An 11,133-nucleotide genomic window follows, 5' to 3' on the forward strand; every position below is an offset into this window, starting at 1 on the left:
TATATATACACGTATATATCGTTCCTTTTACTCTTTTCGTTATCGAATCCAAGATTATTCGACTCCAATCTCTTCTACGAAACGTACACCGTAAATATTTACATTGGTCCTGGATATATATCGACGTACGATGAATCGTCGTCACTGTTTCCATCTGTATAATAGGCGCGGACCATCCAACAACCGTTTCTCTGCTTTTACGCTCGTTTCGCGCGACGAGAGGGGAGAGAAGCGGTTATACGTTTTCTCTGCGAGGATTCTGTACAAAAAAAGTGCGCAAAAAAACGCGTATTCTCGTCCGACGAATGAACCGCGTCACGGTTAAAAACGATCCGTCTTAAACGCGATCCTCGTTATCGCGCGGAACAACCTCCGTTTTCACGCTTTGCCTCGTATCGAGTTCGCCTCCTGTCGCCCATCTTTCCCTTATCTTTCCACGAATTAAATCGAGAACGCGCGAATGCAACGCGGCGATTCTATACTCCCTCCTCTTCTTGGAAGGTATCCGCGCCGTTTCTCCATTCTCTTCGATCTTTCGTCATCTTTCTTTCTTCGCTGCTTAATCATTCTACTTGATCGTCGAGAGAAAGAGAGAGAGAGAGAGAGAGAGAGAGAGAGAGAGAGAGAGAGAGAGAGAGAGTGAGTGGGGAAAATAAACGCGAACGAAAGAAGAGAAACGAGAGATAGCGGGGAAAATGGGGTGTCGAAAAGTATATATATGTGTATATACGTAGTTCGTATCTATTATTAGTTATCTTTAAATATTAACCGTGTCGCGATAAAACGAAATCGAACGATGTTGCGATTTCACGCCGCATAGTCTTCTCATCTTTACGTTTATCCGCGCGCGAATCGCCGATTCTATTAATAACCGTAACCACGTTCCCGAGGACCTCGTTTATTCGCGGCATAGAAGGTTAACGAATCTCTTTACCGCTACGCGCCCTTGGTGAATCGCCCCGCGCGGAATCTCAAATATACGAGAATTTCTCGCGATTGAACATTCGCCGAACGTATTCATACGAACTGAAATACGAATAGATCCTCATTTCCTTACGTTCACAATTTTATTATTCGCCGCATAAATGGTTTCTGGAATCTCTGAGTTGCGATTTTTCCGCGATTCTCTTTCTCGAAAAAGAGGCATCTTTCTTCGATCGATCTGATTTTCGGGTCAGTTGGGAATAAAAAACGGTAAACTCGTCTCGATACGCGCGCAACGTGGCTCGCGAACGAGATCGCAGCATCGGTTTACGCAGCTGGCAAGGTCAGAGACCCGCGATCTGGTTGGCAAACCATGTGTGTACCGACCGCCCTCGCTCTTCTCTCTCTCTCTCTCTCTCATACGCACACACATACACACATACATCTCTCTCCTTTTTTCTTTCCTTTCCCCTTGCACGCATCGTATACGTACACAACTCTACCTCTCTTTTCTCCTTCGATTCGAGGTAGTAGTACTAGTAGTACAACTAATACAACAGTAGTAGTAGTAGTAATAGTAGTAGGAGCGTTTCCCAACGCAAGAACGGGACAAGCAAGCGTCACGGAACGATCGAATTCACCCGCCAATACCACTATCGTTCTCGACGCGTTCGCTTCGAGTTGGTTCGTTCGCGTACCGCCGTATGCGCGATCGTTAAATATCCGAGTTGACATCGTTTGACCCGTCTTCCCGTTGCTGCTCTCTCGGTTCTCGACTTCTGCCTCTCGGTTCTTGCCTCTCGATTCGTAGACTCTGACTCACGTCAGGGTCGTCCGTACGAGGTCAACGACAAACCGACTTCTTCGCTCGCCAGTGGCCGCGATCGCGTCTCGCTTCGCCTCGGTTCGCCTCCCCTCCCTCTCCCGCTCCCTCCCGCTCCCTCCCTCCCTCCCCCAACTCGGGTCTCTCGACTCGTCGTCTCACCTCGCCGCGCATCGCGTTTCTTCCCTTACTACTACTACCGCCTACTACTACGCGTTTCCAATTCTTTTTCTTTCCCATCCTCCGTCCATTTCCATTTCGTATCCATTTCCCTCCTCGTCCAATCCTTCCTTTTTATTCGTACTATATTCTCGATCGATCCGACTATCGTAATTATTAATCTAATAATTTTCGAAATTAAATCGTAATTCGAGAAAACAAGCGGGTTAAGCGTGTGTGCGGCGGTCAACCGGATAACCAGTCGGTCAGTCAGTCAGTTACTCAGGCATAACCTAGTCAGTTTTAGCTAGCTAGCTAGCTAGCCGAGCAACCAACCAGTCAGTTAACCGAGCAGCCAGCCAGCCAGCCAGCCGAGCCTTGTTTTCAGGCAAAGCACCGAGGGCTGCCCCCTGAACCGGATCGCGGCATTAACCTCCGCCAGCGTGTATATCGCTCTACGTCCCTGCCTCTCTCCCTTCCGCACCACTACACTATCAACCGCCTACCCTGCCATTACTACCGTGACCGTCACCCTCCTGCGCTCTCTCCACTTCCCTCCTCACCTCCTCTCCGCCGAGCTTCTCCTCTCCTCCCACTCTTCCACTCGTCCACCTCGTCGATGATTCTTACCATCTGTTCGCGGCGCAACATCCCAACTTCTCTCTCTCGGCAATTTCTACATCGCAGCCAGACACGATTTATCCGTATCGCGACGTAAAAATCTTTTTTCTTTTTTCTTCCTTTCGATCGATTCGAAGTATAGTTTACAATTATATCTGCTAAATTTTCTCTTCTTCTTTTTCCCGAGAAATCGAGATCGTATTACGTTACGACGACTTTTCGAGCCGAATATTTCGAACGGAATAAATAAAGACGGATAGATATAGGTACTCGTATTATATACGATATAAAGAGATAGACGAGGAAGGAAGAAGGAAAAAAAGGCAATCGTTGCGATTGTCTCTTTCTCTCTTTCGTTAAAGATCGCATCGCGTCGCCTCGCGTCTCTCTCTCTCTCTCCGATCGATATGTTCAAGGACTCGAGAAATATCGCCCAACGTTGCTCGCTGTTTTCCGTTCGGACACGCACGGAACCGTGACGAAAATAACGAAGCGAAGACGAGAGCGAGAAGAGAATCTTAGGAAAGGAAAACTGGATACGAACGAAGGAAGAAGAATCGTCGCGACGCGAAACGTATGGCGAAACGCGTACCGGCTATACGACGCGCTAGAAAAGAGAGAGAGATGCGAACGAGAGAAGAAGGATCGGAGGTGAGAGGTCTTTCCCCCTCTCTCCCCTCCGCTCTGTTCGTCTCCTTCTCCCTCACTCTCTCTTTCTCTCTCTCGCTCTTTCTCTCTCTCGAGCATGCGAACCGAACGGCGAGAGCGGGAGGACGAAACACGCACAGGACGAAGCGGCGCGGAGAATGGGTCGACGAAATGCAGGCTAGCGGAGCAGGGAGAGGCAAACTCGCGTTTGGAAAAGGTAGCGAGGGAAGCTTGGCGATCATAGCGAACGTATATACATCGTGATTATCCTATCGTCTTTCTCGTACACGCGTCTGAATCAAGAGTTACTCGTGTAGATGAATACGATCTTTTTTCGATATCTCCAATTCGAGGAAACGTTTCGCATCTCCTTTTTTAGACATTCAACGAAATATTATCTCGTTTCCATTTTTATCAAATTTTCGCCTCTTTTTTTAACGACAATATCTAACTTTTAAATCGATCCAAAATTGTGGATCCATTTGCGAAATCTGTAAATCGAGAACGAGCGATTCTATGTATAATACACGCGTGTTTAATCAACGTAGACGGGAGTAAAAATACGCGACTGTCGCCATACTATTCTTTTTAAATGGCAATCTGACCAAAAGAAAGCGGAGACTAATAAGAATAAAAAAAGGATAAGAAGGAAGGAAGGAAGAAAGGAAGGAAGGAAGAAAGGAAGAAGAAGAAAAAAGAAGAGTGAGAAACAAGGTAAAAGAAACCGGTTTAAGGGATCTCGCACTGGTTGTTTCGATATACGGCATACATATACGCCGCGTTCTGTTGGTGTAATAACGTGGTTAATCGTGAAATCAAATTTTTGGAAGGCGGAAGAAAAGGTGGAAAGACGATGACGACGGATTCGAATCGAAGCGAGCCGTGCGAGGAGAACTGCTCGCTCGTGAACTTTGACCTTGCGCTCGGGAGGGAGCAAGGTCGCTATTGGCAACGTTCGCTCGATCTCGAACGTTTTCCCTCTGCGAGTGTCGCGACCCTGATCACCATTGCTGTCGCGTTACCGGTATTTAAATGCGCGGATAAAAAAACTCACATCGGCGATTCTTCTCCAAACACGTTCGTCGAAGCGACCGTTTTCTCGGAACGATCGAACGTTCCTCGATTCGTGATCTCGATCTCGCCTCTCGGTTTCGATCTTTTCGCCGCCCCTTTTACGAACGGATTTTACGCGCCGTGAGTTTTTCCAGTGACCCCTTCCCCTCTCGGTCGCGCGTCTCGTCTGGTCCAATGGAGCGTGCAGTATTTTACCCGCGCTGCTATACTTTTATACACGCGCGCGCTTCCACTATATATATTCGATCTTCTCTATTTTCGTCGAAAATGTCAAAAATATCGGAAATTTCTCTCCCAAAGGAAAAAGAGGATAGATATATATATATAAGAGGATAGATATAATAATGTAAAGCTCTTGGATAGATAAATCGAATTTTTTTATGGAATCTTGAGCCTCATATGAGCGGCTCGCGATCAGACACAGTTGGCGATGCAAAACTCTGCGTTATTTCGCGTCTACCGAGCTCTGTCCAATTCGCGCTCTCAACGTACACGCATACGCTTTAGCCTCGGACGCGAACCGTGTCCCTATACGCAAATGTTCCGCTCTGCATCCATCATGACTCGTACACGTTCGTCATCCGTTACCTTCGCATCTTACACTTCCTTTCCACGCTCCCATGTTTTCCCTCCCATTTTCTCCTCTACAATTGTTCCGATAAACGAAAACAAAGACGGATGTTCCACTAGCTCGGATCGATCGCGTTCCCCCTGGAGGCATCTCGCCTCGCTCGTATCGTTCTTTTTTGCCTACACTTGGCCCGGGAACGGGACTCTTTCTTACCCGCTGCGATCCAACACCCGTCCTGCCATACGATCTTCTCCTCTTCCCCGAGATCCGATCGTAATCGCCAGGCTTGTAATTACATCGTAATTTATGCGCATCTACGTATGCATCGAGTATATCGAGAGCCTTGCCTCTGGCCTTTTCACCATCTTACCTTCTTCACCGCTCCCTCGGCCGCCATATTTTTTTTTTTTTTTTCTCGCTTGGTGGCACCACATCCGTGCTACCAATTACTCGTCGAACAGAATAGAGAAGATAATCAAAGATTCGACAATTCTTTCTTCTCGACAATTAATTATATCTCGTTCGTTTCGAAAAATTTATTTACATCGTTTTCAACGAATTATCAACGCGATTTTTTTTTTTTTTTCATATTGGCACCACATCCGTGCTACCAATTACTCGTCGAACAGAATAGAGAAGATAATCAAAGATTCGACAATTCTTTCTTCTCGACAATTAATTATATCTCGTTCGTTTCGAAAAATTTATTTACATCGTATTCAACGAATTATCAACGCGATCGTAATCCGATACATGTCAGGAATAATACCTTGACGGATACGCAGACAACGCGTCTACTCTCGGCGCTTAATGCTCGATAAGATAAGAACAAAAGTCACGAAGGCTCGTCGTTGATTCATCATCGATTTTTGCTCGCAAACTGCGTAATACCGGGTTGCTCTTCATATCCAGACGATATATATATATATATATATATGAATGGATCGATATCGATCGATACGATTTTTCGTTGCAATCGTTACGAAAAAGTGGCATCGAAAGTGAAAATCGGATAAATTATTCCGAAAAAATCGATCTCGTTCGAAATCATCTTTCTATCTCCTTCCTTCTTCCTCTTTTCAGTTTATTCGTAAGTTAATTTTTATTTATTTATAGAAATCGAAGGAATTTTTTTCCACGCTTTTCTCGTTAAATTTTACCGAATTTACGTTACGGTTATTTAAGCACGTGTATCTGGATGGATGAAGCTATCCTATCGTGGAAAGAAAGACGGATCGAGAGTGGAAATAAGGATAAATTGAAGGAAGGAGGTGAACGCGCGATTGATACGCAGATCGTGGCCGCAAACAAACGAAGCAAACGCAGCTGGCAACGCCAGTCACACGTGTCATTGCTGTCGAGTGCTAATGCACCGAGGTCACCAGGAAGCCGCTATCTAAGGCACACGCGGTTGCGAGAGTCCGATATCGTTCGTGTGCTCTTTCTTTGTAACGAACAGCTGGTCGAGCTGAGTCAGTAGTACGGCCTTGATTGCCCCGTAAGCGGAAGATCGGAGTTTGCTTTCGTCGTGACTCGTCGCGTCGCGTCGTCGTTCCGCGGACCGTCGTCCGACGTGCACGTGTTTCTCCTCCACGATAATCATCTCTCAACGTATCGCGTATCCCCGATACGTACATACATACATACGTACACACGCATATATATGTATATATAAAATTATAATTATCGGTCGATCACGAGGACGATGGATAGACGAAACGGAACGGTGGTGAAAGTCCGACCGAGTTAGCGGCCGAGCTCGATCCAACTGTTTCGCGTTTAAAATTTAGTTAGGTGGTCCGCCGCTCAACGCCGCGGCGGCCCGATCGACCAATTGCGCCGTAACTTTGCACACCGCGATGCGTGCTCGTTCATCGACCGACGCGACCACGCGGCAACCAGAATCGCCGATACCGCGAATATGCTTCTCGCATCTCGATCGTCCCCCCTTCCCTCTCGCCACGCGAGAGAAACGCAGATAACACCTTCCGAGAAGATTATCTCGCGCGTGCTACTGGCGCACGATTCGCGATCCAATATTTTTGCGCTTCGTCTCCTCTTTCTTCAACGTATTTCGAATCTATCGATAGGCGAAATTCCGAAATCTCGATAAGTTTCGCTCTCGCGTGTCACGCGGAAGACCTAAAAACCCGAATACCCGCGTACAACGTCCGCGTTATTCGGAAGACAATGACGATCGCGCTATGATTCACGATAAAACCGATAAAGCGCATTACGGCGTAATTACGTCTCGTACTTTGCCCTTGCTGTCAAGAACAAGCGTCATCGCTGCAAACGCTGATCGCGTTACACTATTGCTCTCCGCATTCTTTACGCGTAGCCGTGCTTACACGTACGACACATACGTACGTATGTATATCAGCGTTTGCAAATTAGAAAAAGGAAGAGAAGAAATCGTATCGTCGAAAGATAATCAACAACTATAGCTTTTCATCGACGATTTTTCTCCTGATTTTTCTCAACTTTGTTAATTTTTTTTTCCTCGTTCGAATACAAGTACACACACGTGTACGCGCGCGATTTCCGAGACCTCGTCGCGTATAAGGCTTTTTCGAGTGACTACATCGCGGTACCTTTGCTCGATCGTGAATCACCGTATGTGAGTCATTGCGCGCGCGCGCGCGTATCATGGAAAACGCGCGATTCTGGATCTCGAACGAATGCGAGAGGGGAAAAGTTGGCGTATATGGACACGTATCGATGAATTTTTTTTTTTCGAAAGCCATCAGAGGAAGAAAAATCGAAAGCTCGAGGTATATTCACGATAGCCTTCGATCCAGCATCGATGTATCGGGCCACCATCGGGTGTCGATCGGCGAACACCTCCTTCGGCAAAAGTTATCGGCTCTCGTCTACCGTCTGCCGTTCAGCCCGCTTACCGTCTGCTCGTTCCACGGAGCTCTCGTTTCTTTCACGCACGCTCTCATCGTCGCCGCCGGATAAGAAAATTGCGCGTTTGTCCCCTGTATCGATTTCGAAACGAAACGAAAAAAATAACTCTCGATTCGTTCGAGAAGAGAGAGAGTGTGGAAATTTCGCAGGAACGTTCGAGGATTCGTTCGAGGTGGTGATTTCGCACGCGAAAAGGAAACCACTATATACGTATAGGTGGAACGAGTGAAGGGGCCAGAACAGCGGCAACGGTGCCAGCAGCTTCCTGCTATCGGTGCAGGAAGGACGGAGTGGCGCGGCGAGTGGATGGGTGGACGACGGGTGGTCGAGTGGGGGTGGCGACGGCAGCGGCAGCGGCGGCGGCAGCGCCGAAGCACGGAGAGAGAGAGAGAGAGAGAGAGAGAGAGAGAGAGGACGAAGACGAAAAAGCCTTGAGGCTAGCCGGGTGGCATGGCCTCGACTTCTCAGGGACGACTTGGAAGCGTTTCCGTTCAAAGGCAAAGCGCGCTCGGTTTCGTTTCGGCGCGTGTTTCGACGACGACGCGTGTGGTCGTCGTTCTTCCGTAAATAGTAAATAATAATAAATATCGAGATATCGAATTTATCGCGTGAGAAATCGTGCGAGATAAAAGGAGAAGAGAGAGAGAGATTCGATCCGTTTTACAATTTCAAGTCCGAACGAGAGACTATCCGTTGGATAGAGAACGACCGAAAAATTATTTTCCAAGCAATCGATCACGCTTCCGGTTCGTTGATTTCATCTCGAATAGCCTTGAATCGAGAAACGTTCCCCTGATCTCGGGATCAATTTGACGTATAGGACCCGACGTCCCGACCGAAAAAACACGTTGCAACCATTCCGCTCTATCCATAAATTATTCTCCTTTGACCGCCGTATAACCAGTTTCCACCATAAATCCAACTCATCCGTGGGTTTGCGTTCACTTTTTTTTTCTTTCGCCATTAGTTTAATCGCGCAATAAGAGCGCGTCGAACGAGTGTTGCGGGCTGCACGGTGGCTATATACTTTCGCGATATCGCGAGAACGAAAGGTGGAGGGGAGGAGTTGTCGAAAATCGTCTCTCTCTCTCTCTCTCTCTTTCTTTCTCCCCACCCTTCCTCGACGGCCAACGAGGGACGCGAATACGTTGGATCGATCGATGCGAGGAAGGAATCGCAACACGGTCGAACATAGCAGCGATCTTTCGCTCTCTGTTCCCGAGCGGGAGAGTAGCTGGAATAAGTAGGTCGTGCCGTGCAAACTGCTGCTGGCCGGAGTCGCTCATGCAGCACCGCTACGCGAGTTAATGTCGCAAGCTCTGACTAACCGGCGCGATTTTTCTTCGCGAAACTAGTCCCTCTCTATCGAGGCTCGGTTATCAAGGCGATACGTTGCAACAGCGCGTACAACACCCACGCTTCGATTCGAATCGACTCGTCACGATCCGACCAGCTGTGGCCACCTCTTTCCCTCCCTTTCGATCCCCGGATATTTCGCGAATCCGATGAAAATGACCACCGTACGTGCGCTACGATCGCTCCACACGGCCGACCATCCGTGTCCCGACGACAAACCGAAAGAACAAAGAGAAGAGAATCGAACGAGGATGAGGACGGGAGAGAGAGAGAGCGAGAGAGAGATGGAAAGAGAGAGAGTCGGGTTTACGACATCCGACTTAAAACTGTCCAAATGATTCATAGCGTTCACCGCGTATACACACACGCGCGCGCACACGTATACGTGCGTATACCACCACTCGATCGACCGGTTTTGGCACCCATAGTCCGTCCGTACCGTACACGTGTTTCCAATAAGTTTTCTATCGGAAAAATAAATCCAATGGCGAAGGAAAGGATCGGTCGACTCGCTTCATACATATTTCGACCGATATTTGACCGATTTCGATGAGAGATTAGAGCAAAATTTCTCGAACAAAGCGGCGATGATCAAACCGGCTGGCGAGAAAACGAAAACTCACGATTCTCGGTTTCGCGCGAATCGCGCACGCGAATCACGGCCTCGAGCCGTTCCACGAACGGGGATCGTTGTTCGCGAGAGGAAATGCCGAGTCGCGTTCGACTCAACCGCGAGATTCGAACTCGGAGACCTTGGACCAACCATTGACCTCGATAGCTATACTCTACCTCGCCGGTATGCAGCCACCAGCATCCTCCTCCTCCTCCACCTCCTCTCCACTCGTCCTTTCGTTTCTTTCTCCCCTTCGATCCCCGCGTACGTACAACCGCGATTCGACCATCATTTCGTACAAACGTAACGACCGTTCCTTCGCGTCTTCGGCGTCGCCCGTCGGCCGATCCCCTTACTGACCCGCGTAACGTTTACACGCGCAACCTTGTAATATCGCGATCCATACGCGGAGGAAACGGGACCTACCCGATTTCATCCTTTTATCGACCGCTCGCGTGCCAAACGTATTTTTTGCCAAATTAGAGGAGGGGGGAGGGGGACTCGAGAATTTTTCCAATTTTTCCAATATTTAATTTTTTGCATTATTTTGAAAAAAAAAATTATCCACAACGACCGATCAATAAGAGATTAAGATTTTCGAAAATGTCCCCCCTTTTAATCTCTTTATATCGCAGATGTATTCTTGATTTCTTCCCCCCAAATTACCGATTCGTATAGAAATAATTTGGCATTCCTCGTTTTCGTTCTTCGTATCGAGACCAATTATCTCTTCTCCTTTCCTCTCGATCCATATACATGGAACGAGATAAATGAGCGCAAAAACCGATAGATAACGTTCGCCGACATCGCAGCGTCGTAAGCACGATTCGGCCAATGCGAACAACGGAATACGGATATTGGCACGCTTGTCCCGCTTGTATACGAATGAATGCAACAACGCCACTACACAGACCTTGAACGTTTATTTTACCACTTGGAACTCGGTCCGGACGATACACGCGCGTACACATACTCTCTCTCTCTCTCTCTCCATTCTGCACATGTGCAGAAGTCAGAAAGAAAGGAGAGAGAGAGAGAGGGGGAAAGAGATTAGCTGCGCATTTTGCCTCGATTCCTCCTTTACATACATTCGTTAAACACGCGAGTTCGTTTGAAAAATATCGGGAGACCGGAATTGAATACACGCGCGCGGCGCGATATCGAACGATACACGCTAATTTGCTTTTTTCGATGATCGGGAAAGAAAAATATGCAACACGTACCCGATAACGAGAAGTGGAGGGATACGAAATGTAAATATCGCGCAACTAATGCTGTCGATCGACAACGCGGAAAAATAATTACACGGCCACATCGTTGGCCAATTGTAATAGAAATTCTACTCGCATCCACTACTCTCGTATGCGCGAGGTGCGTGCGCTCGCCTGGATGAGAGATCCCTCTCGCATCTGGTGCGAGGGGGAACGATTT

The 11,133-nt window shown here is 47.8% G+C and overlaps 1 protein-coding gene across 1 annotated transcript in view; it reads left to right on the forward strand.

Annotated features, from left to right (window-relative positions):
- Window positions 1–11,133, forward strand: part of LOC113218809 (diuretic hormone class 2) — a 38,869-nt gene that overhangs the window by 6,485 nt on the left and 21,251 nt on the right. The window lies entirely within an intron of this gene.

Source organism: Apis mellifera, linkage group LG5 (genome assembly GCF_003254395.2).
Source record: "Apis mellifera strain DH4 linkage group LG5, Amel_HAv3.1, whole genome shotgun sequence".
NCBI classification, from domain to species: domain Eukaryota; kingdom Metazoa; phylum Arthropoda; class Insecta; order Hymenoptera; family Apidae; genus Apis; species Apis mellifera.